The sequence below is a fragment of the Myotis daubentonii genome, chromosome 6 (genome assembly GCF_963259705.1).
Source record: "Myotis daubentonii chromosome 6, mMyoDau2.1, whole genome shotgun sequence".
NCBI classification, from domain to species: Eukaryota; Metazoa; Chordata; class Mammalia; order Chiroptera; family Vespertilionidae; genus Myotis; species Myotis daubentonii.
In genome coordinates, this window is record NC_081845.1 from 13555325 (window position 1) to 13566212 (window position 10888).

At 37.6% G+C, this 10888-nt stretch overlaps 1 non-coding gene across 1 annotated transcript; it reads right to left on the reverse strand.

The window, feature by feature from the left end:
* Positions 1–10248: 10248 nt before the first annotated feature.
* LOC132237770 (U6 spliceosomal RNA) lies at positions 10249–10354 on the reverse strand. The gene has a single exon (XR_009453609.1). It is a non-coding gene; the product is annotated as a U6 spliceosomal RNA (small nuclear RNA).
* Between the last annotated feature and the right edge of the window lie 534 nt (positions 10355–10888).

Here is a 10888-nt window from a genome sequence, read left to right on the forward strand (position 1 = left end):
TATAGTGATGTTTGGCATTTTTAAGTTTTAGCCTTTGATTTAGGAAAATGTTTGTTAATAATTGCTTGTGGAGGGCATGACTGACCTCCAGGTCATTAAACTACTGCTTGTCTTGCTGTATAATGAGCAGCATTTTTCACAGTTGACCACTCTCCCTTCACGGAAACATGACCTTCTCAGTTTCCAGGGCATCTTACTTTCCTGGTTATCCTCTCACCCCAAAACTACACCCTTCCCCCACTTTGCTCCCTCTTTCTCATCTACTCAGTGCTAAACACTAAAATGCCCCAGGGAGAGGCCATCTGGGTCTCTTATCTTTTCTATTTGCACTGACTCTCTTGATACCCTCCAATCCCTTTGCTTTAAAAATCATTGCTATGCTGAAGACACCCACATTCCACCCACCTCCCACTAGCCTAAACTTCTTCCCTGACCCCAGTCTTATGTATCCAACTGCTTAATCTTCATCTTCGCATAGATATCTCACAGACATTCTTAAATCTAATATGTCCCCAACTGAACCCAGATCTCCACCCACAAACTTGTAGGGTTGTCCTCCACAGCCCCAGAAATGGCAGCTCTAATCTTTCTTGTTCCTTATGCCAACTTCCTTGGAGTTACCCTTGACTACTTTCTATCCCCTGCATCACACCACCTCTGTCAGCAAATCTTGTTGGCTCACCTTTGCCATCTAAGTACTTATGTCAACCTCCCCTACTATCCCCTTAGTACAAACTACCAATATTTCTAATTTGAATTATGGTAATAACTTCCTAATAACTCCCTGCTTACTACTGCTTAACAACAACCAGAGTGATTCTTTAAAAATATCATGTCACTCCCATGCTCAAAACCCTTCCCATATTTAAGAGTAAAAGAGTATCATAGTAGCTTCTAATATACACAATCTGAATTTCCTCCATACTTCTCTGTTTTCATCTTCTACAGACTCTTCCCCTAGCTCTCTGTCTTTGAACCCCTAGGTCAAGTTCTTATCTCAGAGATTTTCATTTCGTTATTCTATGGACATGGAATGATCTTCTCCTAGACATCTTAGCAACTTCTGCTCTTACTTTTTTTAGTTTTCCACTTTAAAGTCATATTCTCAGTGAAGCCTTGTTTTAGAAAGATACTTCCACCAAGTCTAAAAGAATCATATAAAGTTACTTACTGTTTACCCAAGAGAGAAGTATAATTCAGTTACCATTTAGCACTTTCATTGTATCACATTTGTGTAATTTTTACTTGAAAATAATCAACAAGTCTTAGAATGAGAGCTTAGAATGAGAGCTTAGTCTTTGGAAAAGTTCACAACAAACAGACAGATAAAGCAAAAACCCAACTCATACTGATTACTGATACAGAAAATGAAGCCTCCTGATTTTATTTCATTTCACTGAGTAAATTTTTCAGTTGTTTAAATACTTGTAAAAAATGATTTAGAGAAAACGGTAAGCCTGAAAATCACTCATACTAGGAACTTAAAAGCAAAAAATCTCCATACTTAAAGTGCAAAAGTGGCCATTTCTTTCTTCTTCACATCAGTTTCAGGGGGTTCTACAGCAAGGGTGCTCCCACAAGGAAGAGTAGAAATACAAATTCTCAGTCCTGCCCCAAACCCACTGACTCAGAAACTCCCTGCTGGGCCCAGTGATCAGTGCTTTGATAGCCTCTGGGTGATTCTGAGGTTCCTTAAAGTTGCAAGCCACTGCTTCCGAGCGACCCAGTGATCAGGACGCTCACAGAGCCAGCCTGTACTTTTTTCCTGGCACACTTCCCCAGAAGGTCCCTCCCTCCCTCCCAGTGTTTGGCATTCCCTACTTGGTAGGTATTGACCCAGTCCCTTTGTTACGAGTTCATGTTAATGTGTTTTGTAGTCACATTCTGACAGTCTGGGCAGCCAATATGTGGATTCGAATTGAGTCTGAAGGGGAAACAGTCAAAAGACTCTCAGAAAATCCTCTGTGAAAGGACAGTACAGAGAGGAGAATGCAGTGAGGACCAGAGACATAAGTACTTCTCCTGGGAGCCCAGCCAGGCAGAGAATGAGCCACACCCAGCATAGTGAGCCCTTACAGGGAAGCAGGAAGTACTAGCCCACAGACAGTCATCACATCCGCTCTGTGAAAGCTGTTTGTCTTATCCAACTTTGTATCCCTAGTGCCCAGCACAGGAACTGGTGCTGAGTGAATAGTTGCTCAGTAGGTACAGAGTGAATAGTTGTGAACTCTAGGAAAACAAACTAAAAAAATACAGAACAAAAAAATTAAAAGTACACACAGTAAGGAAAGAATATAAGAATGAAATTGTAAAGTTTACATATAATCAAAACTCTCCAAGATTAGTAATACAGTAACTACAATGGGCAGACGTTAAGAAATACTGAACATCTGTTCTCTACAACACATGCAAGAAATCCATTGACAACAATGAAGCCTGCCAGACAATATTAGCCTTCTCTCTGTTAGAAAAAAAAAAGTATCTTCAATGTTTATGCAAATTGTACACTCCGTTTATATTAAATTGTAAAGTTTGGTTAGATATTAAATTTAGTGCAAGGTTATGACACCGATATGATTAAGTGAATCTTGAGCAAATCCTTTTTATTTTCAAGCTAAGTTTAACAAGATATTGATTATATAAGATAACAGAAAATTTGACTTGCTAGGATAAAGATTCCCTCATTGTATGGACTAGGTAGAACCACATGAAATTGCTGTTTCTATATATCCGAAATGATTAATTCTTGGCAATTTCATATAGATCAACCTACTAAAGTGCATTTATTGATAAATGCTAATTTTTAAAAAATTATGTAAGTTTAAAAATATCTAGAGAGTAATAGAAAACTGTAATACTATTGTATATACCACACATATCTTTTAAAAAGACAGCATTTTGCCATTGTTTTTGCGTATAACTGTACAGACCATGGAGCACACAGTGGGACTGTAGGTAGGTTGGTGGGGGTGGGTAACGGGTTGTTGTATTCATAAACACTAGGCAGACTTACACTTGTAATGTTAGAAACAAATCATTTTTAAGGGAAATAAAACATCACACAGTTAAAACGTCTCTTTTTCCTTTTCATTAATCCTATTTCCTCCAAGTGGAAAGTAAGTGGAAAGTTGATGTGTATCTTTCATATTAGTATTTTATACCTTTAAAAAATCATTATTAAAACATTATATTCCACCTAGTTTAAGGGAAAAAATGTATAAGTCAAACTTTCTCAAGTGTGTTTCCTGGGGTGTGACTTGGGTAACTAGTTCAAAATGTAGATTCCTGGATTCCACTCTCCCCACCCCCTAAGGGCCTAATGCCAGAGTGTATTCCCCCACTGTTTAGGGACCCATGTTGTGAGAAGAAATAAATAGCCATGTGCAAGTATGCTATCTAATTTCATACCTAAAATGCAAAACCTTTATTATGTCTTGAATATGTGATGAGTATATCCATAATGGTAGTTAGGAGCAGATCAAGCAGGTGAATACTTTTAGTGTCTTTTTTTATTCTCCCCAAGACAATTTAATACGTCATTAATTAAAATATGTCGTTACATTTTTGTACCACAAAAAAATAAATAACTGCCAGTTAAATCAGAGAAAATTGCTTTTATCACTTAAAATATTTATATTTATTAAAAGAGCTCTTCTAGATTCCTGAACATAAAACATATGTAATCTTTTCTTGATCTTGAAACCTTTAACAGCTTTACTATTGAGAGCATAATTTTGAGGCATGCCAATATTCTGTCAGGAAAGGCTATGGGTTACAACTTCAGCTTCTATCTGCATCAGTTGAATCACTTGCCAACCACAGTTATGCAGGTTTTGATCAAAGTGAGACGTTTCTAACCAATCAATGCATGCAATTAATGACAGTTCTATGCAACACCTGAATGACATGAGTTAGTCATTTCAACTTTGGGAGCTTTGGAGATTTCTTTCATTAATGAAAGGGAATTGCCAGATTTTTCGTTTGTTTTTGCATTTGGTTGTGACGGTGGTATGTGATCCTGGGTAGATTTCTTGTAAAGAAGTCTCAGTCCTCCACTACTCTCGCTATCAAGGGAAAGGGTCTACTTCCCTGCCCCTTGCATATATGCCTTGGTCTTGTCACCAGCTTGGGTGGAAGTGACACTGTACCAGTTGGGAGCCTAGTCCTCAAGAGGACTTCCGCACTTCTCCTTTCTCTCTTTACATTTGCTGCTACCCTGTGAACAAGGCCCCTCTCGCCTGCTGGGAGGTGAGAGACCCTGTGGATGAGAGCACACCATTCCTCCAATATTTGCTTCGCATTTATGCCCTGCTTGTTTTGTTTCTGAGCACTTATGGGTAAAAACACAACATTTCATTTTAAAGCAGAAGCAGAGTGTAATCTTTTGAAGCTAACAGGAAATGGCAATTAAATTCAATACATGAGCTATCAACAGTACACATAATTCAAAGTGGTGACAATATGAAAAGCTGTGACAAGTTTGTATGTGCATGGCAATGAATATGTCATGGCTGTCCCTGGCTGAGAATGATTCTAAGATGCTTCAGATTTCAGAGATAGAAAAATAGAAGCAAAAATGTTCTCACTAGGCAAATCTGAATGTAAAGAATCAAAAAGTAATTACAAAACTAGGCATCTGGTTTGAAAGTGCTGAAGACTCTAGATTTTATGGAGTTCTTTTCTTTCACACGAATTAAAGAACTCATTGAATAGAATTGTACACTTGAAACCCATATTCTTTTATTAAACATTGTCACCCTAATACATTTAATTTTTAAAAATTCTAAAAAATGTAATTGAATACTAAGCCTGATCTTGACTAGAACATTTAAGTAAAAAATGTTTCCAATACTGGTAACTACACCAAAAGATAACTTAGTTGAAACAGACTTGACAGAGGTAACCAGCCTGAAGAAATCAGATCTTTGTGCATTTGTCTTCTCTTTGGAAAGGAGATCGATGACTGTTTTACCCAAACAGTAACCCCTGCAACTCTTTATCCTCTTAGTCTTCGTAGCACTTACCATCACGTAAAAATCTGTTATGTATAGGTTTATTGTCTGTATCCACTAACCTTGTTTATTTCTATATCCCTAGAGCCTAGAAAAGTGTTTGACATATAGTAGGCGTTCATTAAGTTTTGTTAAATAAATGAATTAATGAATGTGGAATATCACTAAGCTCTATATAGCCCACGTACATGTATTTATTTTGTACATATTTGTCTCATTGAATATAGTAAAATAATGATGTTTCTATGTTAGAAACCTTGCAGGAGACTTTATAACTATTGGGATAAACTCACATTGAAAAAGGGGATGAGCAAGGACTTTGGGGAAAGTGCTCTGGGGAGTGGTGTGTGTGTGTGTGTGTGTGTGTGTGTGTGTGTGTGTGTGTGTGAGAGAGAGAGAGAGAGAGAAAGAGAGAGAGAGAGAGAGAGAGAGAGACATTCCTAAAGTGAATGTCATTTAAATGCTCCCAATATGCTGAGAGATCCATTAAAGACATGAGTCTTGTAAGTACACTCGCACACTAGGTTTCAATGAGGTGATAGCCTTTGAGCTGTGTCTTGAAGATGAGGTCATATCTCATATTTTAGAGCAGGCTTTTCAGCTCAAGTTATGTTTAAGAGCAAAGATAGCCCCATGGGAAGTTATCAGGCATGTTCTAGTATGCTGAGAAGACTAATCTTTTTGACATGCAGGATAATTGAAGCAATGTTTGAAAAATAGTAGAACAAAAATGGAGATATAGCTTGGGAGCAACTGTGAATGCTTGTGGATTGAGGTTAGCCTTAGTTTGAAAGAAGTGGCCAAGCTGAATGCCTTTAGTTATGGAAGGGATACTTCTGAGCAGTACACTAGTTTTATAGGCAGGAGGATGTCTCTCTAACTATTCTGTTCCCACTACCTTTACTGTTCACTCAGCTTAGCAATGAGGCTGAGACCTGTGGTAACAAAGATAGCAGATGTGTGTGTACCATTATCTGGCCTTCCAGCTCACTTGGTTCCGGCAAAACTAGCACCTTTTTAAAGGCCCAGAGACAAGTATTAAAACAAGAATTTCTCTTTTCTTCATTGTCTTTTCGCTAGTGCAATTCTTGATAAGGCCATCATTTAAAAGTTGTTTCTAACCCTAACCAGTTTGGCTCAGTGGATAGAGTGTCGGCCTATGGACTCAAGGGTCCCAGGTTCGATTCCAGTCAAGGGCATGTACCTTGGTTGTGGGCACATCCCTGGTAGGGAGTGTGTAGGAAGCAGCTGATCGATGTTTCTCTCTCATTGATGTTTCTAACTCTCTATCCCTCTCCCTTCCTCTCTATAAAAAACCAATAAAATATATTTTAAAAAAAAGTTATTTCTAAGAAACTTGATCACTATAAAGTAAATTGAGGTTTCTATTCAGACAAGGATTCTCCTTAAAATGAAAATGCTGCTTCTCATATTTCATTTTTTGAAAAAAAAATCAGGCTTATTGAGGCACAATTGACAATAAAACAGTAAGATAAATTGTACAATATTGTTTTATAAATGTATACATTATAAAAAGTTCCATTATCTAGTTAGTTAACAAACCTATCACCTCATATATTCATCTATTTTTGTTTGTAAGAACATTTAAATCCTGTCTTGTAGTAAATTTCAGTCACCCGATAGTGCCATCAACTATAGTCACAGTGCTTTATATTAGATCCTCAGACCATGTTGATCTTATTTCTGAAATTCTGAATACTTTTATCAGCTTCTTTCTATTTTCCCCTCTAGCTGATGGCAACCACTTTTATACTTTGTTTCTACTAGATAGACTTTTTTTTCAGGTTCCATATATGAGAGATTCCATGCAGCATTTGTCTTTCTCTGTCTTTCTTATTTTACTTACCATAATGTCCTCGAAGTCCATCCATGTTGTCACAAAAGGCAGGATTTCCTTCTTTCTCATGGCTAAATATTCCATTCCATTCCATTCCGTTCCATTCCATTCCATTCCATTCCATTCCATTCCATTCCATTCCATTCCACTACATTTTTATCTAGTCATCCATTGATGAACACTTAGGCAGCTTCCATATCTTAGTTTATTGTGAGTAATGCTTCATAAACATAAGATTATAGGTATCTCTCCGAGTCCCTATTTAAATTTTTATTGTATACTAGGGGCCCGGTGCACGAAATTCGTGCACTGGGTAGGGGGGGGGGAGTGTCCCTCAGCCCAGCCTGCCCCCTCTCACATACTGGGAAGCCCTCAGGCGTTGACCCCCATCACCCTCCAATCGCAGGATCGGCCCCTTGCCCAGGCCTAACGCCTCTGGCCTAGGCGTCCGGCCCAGGCAGCGGGGACCCACAGCTGCAGTGGCCCCACGATCGTGGGCTTCGCTTTAGGCCCAGGCAAGGGACCCCTAGCTCCTGGGACTGCCAGCTTTGACCGTGCCCAGCTCCCATCACTGGCTCCACCCCTACTTCCTGCTATCACTGGCCAGGGCGGAAAAGGCACCTGATTCTCCAATCATGGATGGGGGGCAGGGCAAAGGCGGCCCCAGGGCCGCCTTTGCCCTGCCCCCCAGCTCTTAGCTCCCCCCTGGGTTTCCATCACTGTCAGTGGTAGGGGGCTTCTTCCTGCTTTCCCTTTCGCCTCCCTGCATTGTGCCTACATATGCAAATTAACTGCCATCTTGTTGGCAGTTAACTGCCAATCTTAGTTGGCAGTTAATTTGCATATAGCCCTGATTAGCCAATGAAAAGGGTATCGTCGTACGCCAATTACCATTTTTCTCTTTTATTAGTATAGATATACTCAGAGGTGGGACTGCTGGATCATAAGGTAGTTCTATTTTTAATTTTTTGAGAAACCTCCATATGTAAATTAAAATTCCCACCAACACTGCACAAGGGTTCTCTTTTCTCCACATGCTTGCCAACACATTGCTTCTTTTTCTTTTTCTTCTGATACTAGCCAATCTGAAAAGTGTGAGATGTTATCTCACTGTAGTTTTGATTTGCATTTCCCTGGTGCTTAGTGATGTTGAGACTTTGCCATTAGAATGAATAAATTTGGGGTAACATTCCTGAGGCCTCTTTTTTGAAAATAATGCTTTTGCTCGGTATAGAATTCTAGATTAAAAGCTTCTTTCTCCCCATAGCTGGTTTGGCTCAGTGAATAGAGCATTGGCCTGTGGACTGAAGGGTCCTGGGTTAGATTCCAGTCAAGGGTACTTGCCCAGGTTGAGAGCTCAATCCACTGGGAGCTTTTTATTATTTTTTTCTTCATATTTGTTCAGTGTTTGGGTGTAGGTTTTGTTTTTATTATTATTTTCATTTTGTTCCTAAAATTCAGGGCTTTTTATAGTTGTACCTTTCTTCACTTAGGAAATTGTCGTCTGGGTTTTATTTTTGAACACTGCCTTTCTTGTCTTCTCTTTAATTTCTCATCCTGTAAATCTTATCAAATGGATATTATTTTGAGGTGAATATCATAAAGTGATTGTTAAGAAGCTGAACATAGCTTGTATAGTTTGTCAAACCTATATAATGTTCTGAAAAGAATTCATTCAGATATTTTTAATTGGTACATTTCATTTAAAATTACAGATTTCTGGCATTTTTGGCAAATTGGAAGATTGGCAAAATGAACATGCATTCCTGAATGCAAGTAATTGGCGAGTCGTAGCAGCCTCCACTCTGTCAGGTGCTCCGCTCTGTCCTCCTGACCCTAAGCTCAAGTATTACTTTCTATGATGTAACGTCATACCAGGCCCCCCTTTTTCTTAAACTGGAGAGAGTCTTTGCTTGAATATGTTTCAAAGTGGGCATAAGAAAGAAAGTATAATTTATTTCAAGAGAAATAAAATATTATTTCTTAGTGGTAGTAAAGAATTTTCCTACATGTTTATAGTATTAACAAAATGTCTGTTGAACAAATAAAGTGAAAAGTGCCATTTCATGTGTATATGAAATATATTTTTTAATATGAACTATAAGAATTATCATAGGCCATAGACGTGTGGAAATCTTCATAATGAAAAATTTAGTTGACTGAAATATGGACTAAAATTTCCACAGGCTTAATTTTTGAATACAAATACATATAAAATAAATGATGTAGCTATGATATGGTACTATGAATTAGGATAAAAAATCACCCTTATGGCAGTTTTATTGCAGATGGTGGCTTTATAAAATCGTATGTATTGGAGGCAATAGAAATTATATGTCTGAAAAGAAACAAGCTTTGGAAGTGTAAGTCAAACTCGAGATAGGGCTAAGAATTTACAGTCTGTGTTGGAAGAAAAAAAAGAGTTATTTATGGCCTCGTTACTTATAGCTGCTGAAAACACAACTGTAAATAATGCTCACCATTTGGATGTACGTCATTTATCATCAGTAAAATTTTTTATTTTTACTGAATAACATTTGCAGATGGTTAACAGTGACAGAATTACTTAATTTTTAGTGTTGAAAAAAACTTAATGTAAATTGGTCAAAATTAGTAGGCATATTTATAGATGATGCTTAAGTGATGGTCTGTGTTAAAGTGAAAACTTCCCCATGGCCTATAGCCTTCCCAATTGGTGCCATTTCTACATACACTAAACCCTTCAGCCTCATTTCCTAATGCTTTCCCCCTTGCTTAGCTACTGCAGACATTTTAGGGGCCAGAGTCTTTGCATTGCTCTTACCTTTGCCTGCAAAATTCTCTCACAAACAGCTATAGGGTGGTCCCTTCACCTCATCTTGGATATTTTCCATGGGATCCCTGGCCAGTATATTGAATGTAGCACCTCCCACCTCGACAGCCTGCCAACACACGTCAAATTGCTATTCTGCTTTCTTTGTCTTCGTAGTCACATATTCCATTCCCTATATATTTTATTTTCCGTTCTCCATACCCTCCTGCCGAAAACACATTTATACCCACTTATGCTTAGAAGGTAAACCTCACAAGGACAGGTTATATTGCTTTTAAATTTTGTTTTTCATTTGTTTGTTTGTTTAGTTTAATTTTTGATTTTTGTTTTTCATCCCCAGAGGTTAGAAAAGTTGTTGGGTGAATAAATGAGCAAAGTGAATTGGATATATTTTTTCGATCTTAAACCTTAGCCAACTCTAGGTTTTGCTTAATTGACTAGATACACAATATCATAGTCTGGATGTTATTTGGATTGGCAAGGATATAAATGCAAAGACATTCTATTTAAATTTTTAATTGATTAATTAATTAACTAATTATTTTAATTGTTGACTGTATTACAAAAAATATATGGAACGCTGTGCAAATTTGCATGCCATCCTTACCTAGGGGCCATATTGATCTTCTCTGAATCGTTCCAGTTTCAGTATATGTGCTGACATTTTTAAACGATGGAAAGATATTAACATATTTATGTCACCCAAAGCAAAATCTCCACCTCAGCTCACCAACAAATGTTGAATTATGGAACTGATCATTTTGGTTGACATGAACACACTTAGTTAAATATGCTTCCAAATATTATGTTGGAAAATCATCCAAGTAAATATAAGTATTTGGTTTATAATAGAGAGTACATCTTAAATCACTGAAGAAAGAAAGGTGTTGGAATAACTGATTAAAAAAAATGAATCCAAGAAGAAAATATAGTTTATAATTTTATAAACTTGGCTTGTGAAAAGATTTAAAGTTACAAATAGAACAAAAAGAAACTATAAAAGAAAGGGTATATAAATAATATATAAAACACAACCAAAATTATTATATATGAAATTTAAAAAAACACACAAATCTAATTCCCAGTAAAGGGCACATACCTGGGTTACAGGTTTGATCCCTGGCCCCAGTTGGGGTGCCTGCAGGAGGTAAGCAAATGATGTGTCTTTTTCACATTCATGTTTGTCTCTCTCTTCTTCTCCCCCCA